At 33.7% G+C, this 13,826-nt stretch overlaps 1 pseudogene across 1 annotated transcript; it reads left to right on the plus strand.

Annotated features, from left to right (window-relative positions):
* Positions 1-9,312: 9,312 nt before the first annotated feature.
* Positions 9,313-12,462, plus strand: LOC149236715 (uncharacterized; annotated as a pseudogene). The gene is made up of 4 exons (XR_016245903.1): positions 9,313-9,684; positions 9,772-10,279; positions 10,991-11,249; positions 11,775-12,462. The product of XR_016245903.1 is annotated as an uncharacterized LOC149236715 (transcript).
* Positions 12,463-13,826: the final 1,364 nt, after the last annotated feature.

The following is a 13,826-nucleotide window of genomic DNA, read 5'->3' on the forward strand; positions in this document are numbered from 1 at the left end:
TTCTGTATTTAGTGATTATAATGAATTAACAAAAGTTTTTCATAGAAATTACATAAGAGAATTTTTAGCCTATATAATTTATAAAAAATTAAATTAATGAAAAAATATTTTATTTAAATATTAATTTAGTTTTATATATATATATATATATAATAAATATATATATATACCAATTTTATTAAAAAAAAAAAATCATATAAATTAATTTTGGAAATATCATTTATATATGTTAATTTTCATTTTTTATTTTTTATTTTTTGCGATGAAATTTAACTATTCATCAAATGAATCGACAAAGATATTGTTTTATTTATGAGAAGTGTAAAGTTTATATTTCTCTTTAAAATGAAAAATGATATTGGAATTTATGAAAAAAAATTATGAATGAATGAAAAGCAAATTATTATAAACAATACATAACTTTAAATTAATTGATATTAAAATTTTAAAATAATTAAATTTTATAAATATATTTTATAATAACAATAATTTAATTTTAAAAAAATAATGAAATTAAATATTAAATTATTATACAAAATATAATAGTATAATTAATAAAATATAAATTATATATATTTAAAATAAAATAAAAAAATTTATATTAAAAAAATGAAAATAACAAATATCATTTTACACTTTCCAATAATTTATGAAAGTGGTTTTTCATTTATGTCATAGGAAAAATAAATACAATTCATAATAACAATTTATATTTAAAATAAATACAACTTATAATAATAATTTATATCTAAAATAAATACAACTTATAATAATAATTTATATCTAAAATAAATAGAATTTATAATAATAATAATTTAATTTTAAAATAAACAATAAAATTAAATATAAAATTTATTTGCAAAATAAAAAATCCTAAAATATAAAATTACATATATTAAAATATAATATATATATTAATATATATATATATATAATTAATATTAATGAAAAACAATAACAAATATCATTCTACACTTTCCAATAACTTATAAAAAGTGGTTTTTCCTTAAATGTAGAAAAAGTAAATACAATTTATAATAATAAAATTAAATATTAAACTATAATCTAAAATATATCTGTAAAATAGAAAATCTCTTTTTACATATAATAATATAATTAATAAAGTAAAAATAAAAATAAAAAAGAAATATCATTCTACACTTTCCAATAACTTATAAAAAGTGGGTTTTTCCCTAACGTATTAAATCTAGGAAAAGTAAATAGTACACTTTTTCAAACTTTCATAAAAGGAATTGATTGTTTTAAAATCACCCTTCAATGTAAGGAATAAATTGTACAAATACCAAGAAAAAAAACCTATAAACAAACAGTCAAACTCCATAAAACACAATCATAAAATCGATACATATACATCAAATATGTTAGCGTTAAAGCAATCCCCATGTTTGCCTAGGTTCTTAAAAAGCTTATTAAGTAGGTTCATGGTTATAGTGTTGAAGAGAATTTCATTTAATTTCTTCCTTGATAATGGGGGTGTTTTAGTGGTTGGTCAAGGGTACTAATATATGTGGAAAAGTAAAAAGCAAGGTAGTTTAGAGTAATAAATAAATAAAAATTAATGTTAATAATTTTATTTATTATTATTTATTTAATTTTAGTGTTAATAATTTTATTTATTTATTTTTGATAAATAGTGTTTAATAATAAGTTTTTAGTCAGATTTATTAAATTTTTAATGTATTTAATTTTTTGAAAAATAAAATTAATAATTTATTTATAGTGATATATCAGGTTATTTTGTTATGTTAGTCTATGTTATAAAGTTTATTAAATTTTAATCTTGAGGTTCTATGGATTAAAATTCATAATATTATGTCACAACTCAAGCTTGTGACTTCTCCTTGTAATTTCCATGTTCGTGAGAATATTTTTGATGTTGACTGAGGTTGATTTTTCTTACTATTTTAGCGTATAATTTATTTTAAATTAATATATGTGTATATGTATATAGACGAACCTAATGACAAACCTCATCCGAACCTCATCAAAAAATTTGAACTCAAACTGAACCTAATCTTTGTCGAACTCGAACTTGAACCTGAACCACGTGACATTGATGTCAGCGATCTTTCCTCACCTTCCTTTGCCAAAAGGAGTCATTTATGTAAAGAATCAGTCTTCCTTATATAAAACATATTGAAAAAATAAAAATAAAATAAAATAAAAATTTACAAATAATTTTAATTTTTTCCAAAATAAAAATTTAATCAACTATATATATATATATATATATATATATATATATTCATTTTAAAAATGTTAACTTAAAATGAAATGAAATTTCAACATAAAAATATACCATTATAATAAAATAACTTATCTTTAACATTACACATAAAATTATCAGAAATTAAAAATAATCTAGAAATTTTGACTTTAAAACTACCAATCATATTAGTGATACAGGGCAAAAGGACACTTATCACATCAACTTCAAAATTCACATCCTTAAACCTATGTTTAAATCACAAAACGTCTAATCACAGTAATACTTTATTCTATATAAACTCAATAGTAATCTTTAAATTAAATAAATTAAATTTGAGGTGTCTTCTAAGGCATACTCTAGCCTTAGTCCATAGAAAACCATCTTCTAAGCTCTGAAGAAATCCTGCTATATTGATCTTCAAATTAGAATTTAGAACCCCTGAGACCCAACTTCGAATTTCATGTTCTATTGTGAATCCTGCTCTGATACCATGTAGAAATTAATGTGTAGATTCAAAACTACTCATCTTATTTACTAAATCACAAGACTTGAAGCTACTCTACTAATCCGCGGAAGTTAATTCACCATATAGAGCACAAATCATAAACATGAAAAATGAAACATCACACATGCACAAAGATTTATCTAAGGGAAAGCAACTGCTCAAAACCCCTTACTATATGTATTGGATTAATCAGAGAATAGAGCTGAAATCCTGCTCTTCCTCCTATTGCATGCACTATCTGTACACTTTGGAATAGTCTACAATTGATAGAACATTGCCTTGAAATCTCCATCTCAACTGGGTAACTCGAATTCTCTGAATGCATGAGCTAATTTAGGTTGATTGATTAGTTATTTGGATGATCACTAAGTGTGGTTGAAGCTCCACTTCCACAACTTGACCTTCCACTAGTTCCTCCAATAGTTAGAACTAGTTTAACTATAGAAATTAATGTGTAGATTCAAAACTGCTCATGAAATTTACTAAATCACAAGACTTGAAGTTAATCTACTAATCTGCGGAAGGTAATTCACCATATAGAACACAAATCATAGACATGCAAAAGGAAACATCACACATGCACAAAGATTTATCTAGGGGAAAGCAATTGACTATTTGTATTGCATTAATCACAAAAGAGAGATGAAATACATATGCTTTCTCAAGCTTGAGCACACCCTGTAAGTGTATAGTCTATCCCTCTACCTGATTGACTGACTCTGGCCAATACTTAGCCAATTTTCAAGCCCTCCAAGCTCTTATTTCCTTGCGTTGTTCCTTTGGGAATTAGACCCCTATTAATTAGGAAATCCCCTCACCTGGATTGCACAATTCTTCTAAAGTCTTTCTCTAGCTTCATGCACACTTCAAAGTAGTCTACAACTAATAGTACATTGCCTTGAAATATCCATCTCAACTAGGTAACTTGAATTCTCTACATGCATGAGCTAATTTAGGCTGATTGATTAGTTATCTGGATGATCACTGAGTGTGGTTGAAGTTCCACTTCCACAACTTGACCTTCCACTAGTTCCTCCAATAGTTAGAACTAGTTTAACTGACCATAACTCAATTTAACTGAATTAAATTGCTACAACTGAAATTAACTCAACCTAGGATCCTAAAATTTAGGAACCCACTGCACACAACTGAACTTCATGTCCCTAACTTGAATTAATTGAGCTAGACTCCTATTTTTTAGGAATCAACTCAAGCAAACTGAACCTCAACTCATTAACTCGAATTGAGTGTTCTTAACTGAGTGATAAGTGCTATGTCACCTCAGTTAACTCCTCCAAGTTGTCTGCTGATGTGGAAATTCGAATTTTCTCAATTTTAATTAAGGCAAAAAATCAAAATTGAGACTTTCTTGTTGCATTTTCAACACTCCCTCTCAGCAAGAAAGGGATTATCAACCACCCCTATCTTGCACCTGTGAAATGTGTTGCATGAAACCCCTCCCACTATTGTTGTTGTAACTGCAACATATGTAACTGAGAAGCATGTAAAAAACAAACATAATTAATTGTGTTTGTAGTTGTCTACTAGGTAAATTGTGCTGCTATTGACTCTGCTACTGAGCCTCCATTTTTACTGTCAACACTCCTCAATATCTGAATAACACTGATCCTCCTGATACTGAATATTGTGGGCCCCTGTATCAAGGTAATGATCCATGAGGAAAATGCCTCAATGGACCCTGCACAAATTTTTGCAACTCTTGGACTAGGGATCTACATCGCTCCACCTCGCTCCTGGAGGTATAACTGCATGTGCTCCCTCTGCACACTTGGTTCGAACTCTCCCCCTGCTGGAGGTCTCTGCTTGAGTAGATTTCTCCATTCTGCCTCTTTTCCGTTCTCCATTTGTGGCTGATCCACAATTTCCCGAGGCTTCTTCTGAGACTACATGTTGAGAGGTAAATCCTGCTCCCTCTCAACCACAACATCTCTAGACTCTGCCTTGCTCCTCAGGGCTTTGCATGCATATTCTGCCTCAAGTGCATACATGTTCTTGACTTGAACCCTGATCTTCTTCACTTGTCCTGTGGCTATGTGTCTCGAGAAAGCCTTCCCTTTGCTGAATATCACATTGTAGCCACAATCTTCCAACACAACTATAGAGACAAGATTCTTCTTTAGACCCGGAACAAACATCACATCCTTGAGTCTGAGAGGGGAGTTGGACTCCCTCTGAAAAGTAACGGTACAAATGTTGGTCACGCTATACCTTCCATCATCTCCCATATCGATGTGCATCTAGAGATCCTTCTCGTCCAAGTCACTGAAAAATGATTTGTTGCCCGTCACGTGGAATGAGGCACCATTGTCGAGATACCACACACTACCCATTACCGTGCTTTCCATGCATTCAATGAGGGTAAAATCAAGTCTGAATTGTGAAGCCAAGGCTTCTCCCGTTGCTACTCTTACGGTCTTCTTGCTTGCCTTTTTCTGTGGATATTTCGTGGCATAGTGCCCAAATTCATGATAGTGAAAGCACTTGATTTTGGACAAGTCTTTCTACTTTCCCTCTTGGATGGAATGAGCCTCACCTTGGGACTTCTTCCCTTGGCCTTCTTTCCCTTGCTGACTAATGCAAATTCCTCTTCCTCTTCTTTGGATGAGGTCCCATCTCTGTTGCTCTGCCTTATTTCTTCCTGCACTAGATCAGACCATAACCACTCCTAGCTTGGTAGTTTCTCTCTACCATTTACCGAATCTTGATAACTATGCCAACTCTTGGGAAGGCCCAAGAGGGCTAGAGCTACCAAATATTCTTTAGGGACAGTAACACCAACCCCGCCAAGTTCATCATGACATTGTGTAAACCTGCTCAAGTACTGCAGAATTGTTTCATTCTTTTGCATCTTAATACTTCAAAGTTTATCCTTGAGTGTCACCTTCCTGTGGTCAGTACTATTCTCGATTTTATTTTATTTTATTATTTTTTTTTTCTTTTTTTCAGTGCTTTCCACATCGCGAACAAAGTTTATTTTCCATGGAGATTTGAGACAATATGATCCCGTACTCCCTCCAAGATGATTCTCCTCGCCTTGGCCACATCTTTCTTCCACTAAGCAAGGCTTTGGCCATCAAATGCTTGACATTTTGCAACATCTGTCTTGATGTATTTTAGAAACCCATTGTCATCCAATACTGCCTTCATGTTGTCCTTCCATGCAAATACATTTGAGGTGCCTTCTAAGGCATACTCTAGCCCTAGTCCATTGAAAGCCATCTTCTTAACTATGAATAAATCCTGCTACATTGATCTTCAATTCGAACCCCTGAGACCCAACTTTGAATTTCCTGCTCTAAATTCTGAATCAACTTCCACAAAGTAGTAGAGTAGCTTCAAGTCTTGTGATTCCGTAAATTTCATGAGCATTTCGAAAATGCAGCAAGAAAAGTCTCAATTTTGATTTTGCCTTAATCAAATTGAGGAAATTTGAAATTCCACATCAGTGGACAACTTAGAGGAGTTAACTGAGGTGACATGGCTCCTGTCACTTAGTTGAGAACACTCAGTTCGAGTTAATGATTTGAAGTTCAGTTTGTTTGAGTTGATTCCTAAAAAATAGGAGTTTAGCTCAATTAATTCGAGTTAGGGGCATGAAATTCAGTTGTGTGCTATGATTCCTAAAAAATAGGAGTCTAGCTCAATTAATTCGAGTTAGGGGCATGAAATTCAGTTGTGTGCAATGATTCCTAAATTTTAGGAGCCTAGGTTGAGCTAATTTCAGTTGTAGAAATTTAATGAAATTTAATTCAGTTAAATTGAGTTATGGTCAATAAACTAGTTCTAACTGTTGGAGGAAATAATGGAAGATCAAGTTGTGGAAGTGGAACTTCAAGCACAATAGTGATCAACCAATTAACTGATCAATCAACCTAAATTAGCTCATGCATGCAGAGAATTTGAGTTACCCAATTGAGATGGGGATTCCAAGGTAGCGTACTATAAGTTGTAGACTATTCCAATGTGTACAGGTGGTGCATGCAGTAAGAGGAATGACCTAAAAGAATTGTGCAATTCAATAGTGGGAATTTCCTAAATAATAGGGGCTAATTTCATCAAGGAACAAGCAAGGAAATAAGAGCTTGGAGGGCTTGAAAATTGGCGAAGTGTTGGCGAGAGTCAGTCAGTCAGGTAGAGGGATAGACTATACATTTGCAGGGTGTGCTCAAGCTTGAGCAAGCATATGTATTTCATCTCTATTCTCTGATTAATGCAATACATGTAGGAAGGAGTTTTGAGCAATTGCTTTCCCCTAAACAAATCTACATGCATGTGTTGTTTCCTTTTGCATGTCTATGATTTATGTTCTAGACAGTGAATTAACTTCCACATATCAGTGAAGTAACTTGGCCTCTTATAATTTAGTAAATTTCATGAACAATTTCGAATCTTCACATTAATTTCTAAACACTTATTATATCAACTTCAAAATTCACATCTTTAAATCTATATTTAAATTACAAAACCTTTAATCATAATAATACTTTATTCTATATAAAACTCAATAATAATTTTTAAATTAAATAAATCTTAATATAAATGAAATAATATCTACATTAACAAAACTGCGTTATAAGTAATGCTTTCTTTTAAATATAATTCAAAATTCGTTTTTGGGATATTTTTAAAATAAAATATAATTTTACAAAAATTATAATATAATTTCACAAACATTTTTATTTTTATAAACTTTGCTATAAGTAATGCTTTCTTTTAAATATAATTCAAAATTAAGTTTTTGATATTTTCAGAATAAAATATAATTTTACAAAAATTATAATATACTTTATATATAAAATTATTATTTTTATAAGTAATGCTTTCTTTTAAATATAATTCAAAATTAATTTTTTGATATTTTTAAAATAAAATATAATTTTACTAAAATTATAATATAATTTATCTCCCATTATTATTTTTATAATTAAAATATATTTTAATTTAAATATCATGTGAAATAAATTATTTATTTTATAAATAATTTTTTTATTTAATTTAACCGTAATCTTAAAATTAAATAATTATTAATATAATTAATTTGGTTAAATAATCTATTTTTATGATCCATAATAAAATAATTGTGATCCATAATGAAAATAAATATCTTTTAGATTAATTACATTTTTAGGATATGATTCATCTTTAGGCATCATCTTGAAGCATCTTGTCCTGAAAATGAACCACATTAATTAGTTCGAAACTTCAACCAATTCTCAAAATATAATTAATCCAAAAAACATTTATCATAATTAATTTTATAAAATTTAATTTAAATTAAAAAAAAAGTCCATGATTTCCACTCTACAAATATCTGTCAACATGTGAGTAAATGCCTCTTAGCGTGGGCTAGAAGGGGGAACCCTAGGTTAAGTTGTTGACCAACTCTCTACATATATTCTCTAATATCAACATAGGGTTTATCAGGAAAATTAGAAAAGGGGTATATAAGACATTATAAAACTAAAATGAAAATATTTAGGGAATAAAATGCCTTTTTCGTTTTTTGTTTTTATTTTTGAACAACTCATATTATAGTCCAATTAATAATTCCGTTTAAATTTTTCAGAAGTCAGTCTGTGAGGGTTGGTCAACAGCCTTAAAAAAGGGCCCTGTTGCGGCCGCGGGATACAACACGGGCCGTCCGATTAGACTCTAACGGTTCAAAATAGTCCGACAAGCACCGCACGATCAGGATCTAAACGTCGTGATCCTCCAGACGGAATCCGTCGGATTTAAGAACAAAATGCGACCGTCAGTCACCGTTGGTATCTAGCAGCGGCGACGCGGCACGCCCGCAGTTTTGGCGGCAATCTGACGGATCAGAAATCTTACACGCGTTAACAAGAAGGACCGTTAGATCTGGATTCGACGGCTAGAGTTGAATCAGGCAGGGGCCTGGGACGGAAAAATCGGGGAAGGATCATTTAATTATGCGTGGTGTGTTTTTCTGCTTTTCTTCTAAGTAGATAGATTATAGCAAAGTTCCGCTAAATATGGGGAAAACTTCAGGGGAAACCAGAGAGAAACCTGAGCTTCAACGGGATGAATGCTGAGTGGGAGTAGTGGGAAATAAAAGATAATAGATACAGTATCTACACTGGGGATATACAATTTTTATATGCCCATAAAGCTGTGCAGGGACCCATGAGATAGTGGGGCTTAAAAAAGGCTGACCTCACCTTAGAAAAGCTCTCAGTGCTTGCTTGCTTGCCTGCTTCTGATGCCTGAAAAGAGTCCCACTGAGGATGAATTTCAAATATTTTTGGGAGAATTGAAAGGTCCATTTTCTGTAAACAAAGGGGGTGCTTAACTGTTTTTTGGCTTTTTCTGCTCGTTGGCATGTTATTGAGCTTTTCACGGTTGGTTTTGCAAAGTAGTAGATTGATCCCCAAAATGGTTTTGAGTGGAAAAATCATTACAGAGAGGGAGGAAGAGTAGGAGATTTTCTTTTTTTTGCAGGGATGAATGCTTTTTCAAGGGAGGAGTATCAGAGCAAACAAAGAGAATCATTAAGAGGGTTTTGCAGTCTGGGATTAGCTATAACCAGCGGATTGTCATGGCGAATCACATCAAAACTGCGCATTCCAAGTTAACAAGGACACCCAGTTCGCTTCTACGCTCGCCTACTATGAAATCCGGGATCGACAGTTTGTCTTCTCTTGAGGAAGGGAATAGCAGTGAAGACTACTCAAAAACCAACAAATGGCCCAGGAGGGGATCGAATATCCAGACATACAACTGGAGAAAACCAGGTGGTTTCAGGTTTCAGCTCCTGCTTCCCCCTGTGGTGGTGGTTTCGGTTCCCTGCATCTGGTTTTATATGAGGCCAGTGCAAAACCGCAGTTGGGATTCGAATTTTGCATGGCACGATCTTGTTCTAGGTCTATTTTTCGATTCCTTCTCTGCCCTCGTTTTTGTGACTGCAGTTGTAATTTCATTGAAGATCCCTTTCCCTGAATTGAGGTTGGGTTTAGGCTGCGTTGCATGAGGTTGGTCCCGGTTCGAGCCTGGGCAGAGCTGGGGTCGCTTGGTTGTTTCATGGGTGAAGCCATTGGGTGTATTTGCATTCTTGGGTGATGAGAAACATAGAGGAAGAATTAAAGGAAATCCTTCTATGACATGGACCATTGGCTCCAAGCCTAAATGTGAAAAAAGCAGTAAGAATGTGAAGGATACAACAATGGGGATGTGTATGAGGGGGAGTTCTATCAGGGGAAATGCTCAGGAAGTGGTGTTTATTATTATTATGTCAATGGAAGATATGAGGGTGATTGGGTTAATGGCAAGTATGATGGCCATGGTGTTGAGACTTGGGCTCGTGGTAGCCGTTACCGGGGCCAATACAGGGAGGGCCTGAGGCATGGATATGGTGTTTATATATTTTACACAGGGGATATGTATGCAGGGGAATGGCATAATGGGCAGAGCCATGGGTATGGTGTGCAGACTTGTGAAGATGGAAGTCGGTATGTTGGAGAGTTTAAATGTGGGGTTAAGCATGGACTTGGGTACTACCACTTCAGGTATGTTTTTATGGTTGCATAATGAATTCTTGTTTTAGAAATTTATCTTTTCTATGTTTTGGGGTTCAGCTGAATTGGTTTTCCCTTGAATTTCTTGCATTAAGATGAAGTAGGCTTACCATTAGCATCATTCAATGATCAGAAAGTTTTAAGAAAATATGTTAAGATAGAGAACATGAATGCCATCTTCCTGAGTTCGTTCCCAAATGATGGTTTAAAAACTGTGCTAAGCATCACACTCACATGGAGCAGTTCTTCTGCTATTTTCTTCAATGTGATATGAACACTAGTTGCTACTGTTTGGGCTCACTCGTTAAATTCTTGGTTTCATTGTATTTGACAGAGATAGTGTGGGCTGGCCTTATTTTTTAAGCTTTATAATCTGTTCTACTCTCATTTGATCTTGGCTGACAAGTCAATGTTTCAGTGGATTTTATGTTATCCTTGACCGAGTATATTGGTTTAAGCATCCACTCCACAGGAACTGAAACTAGCATCCCAGAAGGGGATGCTAAACTCGATGCTGGTCATCATGCTCCTTTTTTATCAATTATTTCATATTGATGCTTGTTGATCTGTAAAAACTTATATTAACCTTCTTAGAACTAGAAGGCACTGGTAGATGTTTTCTGTAATTTTCTGGTTTTAAAATTGGAGCTGATAAATTTTTCTCTTCCCTAAAAGTACTAAAAAAATCTTGTTTGGATGCAGAAATGGAGATACATATGCAGGGGAGTATTTTGCAGACAAAATGCATGGCTTTGGAGTTTATAACTTTGCCAATGGGCATAGATATGAAGGAGCATGGCATGAGGGGAAAAAGCAAGGTCTTGGAATGTATACATTTAGGAATAGTGAAACACAATCTGGACACTGGCATTGTGGTGTGCTACAGACTCCCAGTACTCATAATTTTCAATCAGGATTAACCAAGGGGGTGAGCCATGCGAAAGTCCTGCATGCAGTGCAGGTATACAAATGTTTGGTCAAGATTAGTACTAGCAAAATGCATGTCTGGTTTTGTATGTATGGGCTTGAATTTACCTTCAAATATGAGCTTTTTGGAATGCTTTGTATGTGGATGTTTTCTAATGACATTTTTGAGTTCAATTCTGCTTGAATGTTTTGGTAGGTTAAATTTTTGAGTAGTTTAACAAGTAGACAAACTCAACTCCTTTCCAGTGTAAATTCCTTCCTATATCTCTGGTATGAACTTCTTGTAAGTTATAGTTCCACCTAATTGATGGGAACTTTGACCCATGGAAGTTTGCCCTCAAGGATTTTTCCCTGTACAAGATTGACTTATATTGCCAAATTTCGAAAAAAGAGTGAGTAGGCAGAGCTTTACCTCTCTGGAAATAAATAAACTCGTTGAAGTCATTGAGTTGTCCACTTATTAACTCACTCCCTTAGTTTGTAGAAAAGAGATCTGTTTCGAACCACTGAGGATTGCAGACCTAAGAAATTGTCTAACTTGGGTTTTTGTTGTGTTCAGGAGGCAAGACATGCGGCAGCAAAAGCATTTGAAGTGCCAAGAGTTGATGAAAGGGTCAACAAAGCTGTTGCAGCTGCCACCAAAGCAGCCACTGCAGCAAGAGTTGCAGCAGTGAAAGCTGTTCAAAAGAGACTGCATAAAGATGTCCCTCTCGTGGATGTCTGAATACTTGACTTCTATGAACAACAAATGGCAATTGAATTTGCTAACATACTAAATTTCTGCTAGGAGATAGGAGTTCGGGTTGTTAACTTTGATGCAGCACACTTCCCCATAAACAAGAAAAAATGTCTGCTTATTACAGGCATTTTCATAAAATGGGATAAAACCAGTTTTCATCTCCGGTAATTCAAGTGGTAGAGTGATCTATTCAGAAGTTTGTTTTTCGTTGATATATCTTCATCAGAGAAGTGACTTCAAGTGAATACTAGCGGCCTGTTTTGAGTTCTGTGGATGAAACATGCACCCCTGTGGAATATTGTAGAAAATCCAAGTTTTCTATCGGGTGGTGTGTTCACACAGTGCTCTTGTACAGTGAAATGGAGTTTTAATTAGTGGCTAAGCAAAAGCTTGCCACCTGCCAAACAATATAGCCTTTGTTCAATGTAGAGGCTATTTCAAATATGTATACATAAGCAAGTAATCACGAGATGGTTTTAATATCGAAAATGGCATATCTGTTGCATAAGTTCAAAAGCATCTCGATATGTTTGTGATTTGCTTATTGGTGATTATGTATTTACACACTGTAAAGCTACTGCTGGCGAAGATAAGGTGTGTGTTTCTTGTTAATTAGTGAATTAGTATGTTAAATCTAACATATGAACTAAGGCATTTGACTGATATATGTCAAGATGCTATGTATATTAACTTAATGTAGCTAATACAGCATTAAGTGTATATCAACTAGGCCAAACTTTGCTGCATTGTGTTGTTGGTCCCTGGTGGGATGTCTCTTCTATCTTGTGTAGATGCTCTTTTATATCTTATACATGTAGCGATGATTTAACAATTTGCCAATGCTACTGTCAAGTAGATGGATAGAGATTTTGCCAATGATTTAGCAATTTACCGATGTTGCCCTCAAGTAGATATAGAGAAGGGCAGGGCTTGGTAAGAACCACAGTTTGGTGAATTTTAGCTAATAATACAATAAACAAATCTTCCTTCTCAGCAAAATATTCTCTAAATAAACTACTCCATCGTTGTTTCAGCTATGGCTGGAGTATAATACATTTCAGAACTTCCTTTGCAAAATAATCCCTAATTAAGCTCAGCAAAATCCGAGTGTTTAATCTTATGCTGGAGTCTTGTACTTTCAGATCTAAAAAAAGAGATTTCAAAGTAACAAAAAAAATAATGGTTCATTGAACTGGATGTAAAAGCGAATTAATGATTGCTTTAAAAGGGGAGATTCCTACAGTGATAATGAAATATAGCTTGTCAATCTGGTTTGCTTTTATGTTTGCACGTTGGGACCTGCTTTAGAACAAGAACAATTTGATGAAGCTGACTATCATGTCTGTATATTTATTTTTCACTATTGCTGGTTGCAAACCACAACAACTTCTTAGTGATGACTACTGCTTTTGGACAAGCCAGATAAAACAAGGACTTTTCTCCTGCTGTCAATTTGCTTTATAATGGTGGTTATGAATTTGATGTGTTAGGTGCTTATGGAAGTCTACTTGAGTGAGTTGGGCCCCCAGCCATCATCAAATGTATGATTCCACCACACTGAACCCATGGCCAAAAGCTGCTGCTGGGCCAGTTTAGGAATTCAAGTTGGCCAATGATGAATACTAATGGTAATCCATTCATATATTATAATACACAGAGAGATTAGATGTAACCAACAATCAAACTAATATGGAAGCGAGCAGTTCATGTTGGTGACACCTTTCCTTCCGTTTCCGTTTTGATCGTTATCTGCTTTGCTTAAAAGTCTCATCATGCTTTAAAAGTTGAAGGGTAGGATTTGGATCATCTCCTGGGACCGTCTTGATTTGAGCGTCCTTGTGGCCCATACAGGAATTCAGTATGCGAGTTTAA

Source organism: Pinus tabuliformis, chromosome 8, assembly GCF_031772625.1.
Source record: "Pinus tabuliformis cultivar Carrire ecotype Pingquan chromosome 8, CPIR1, whole genome shotgun sequence".
Lineage (NCBI taxonomy): Eukaryota > Viridiplantae > Streptophyta > Pinopsida > Pinales > Pinaceae > Pinus > Pinus tabuliformis.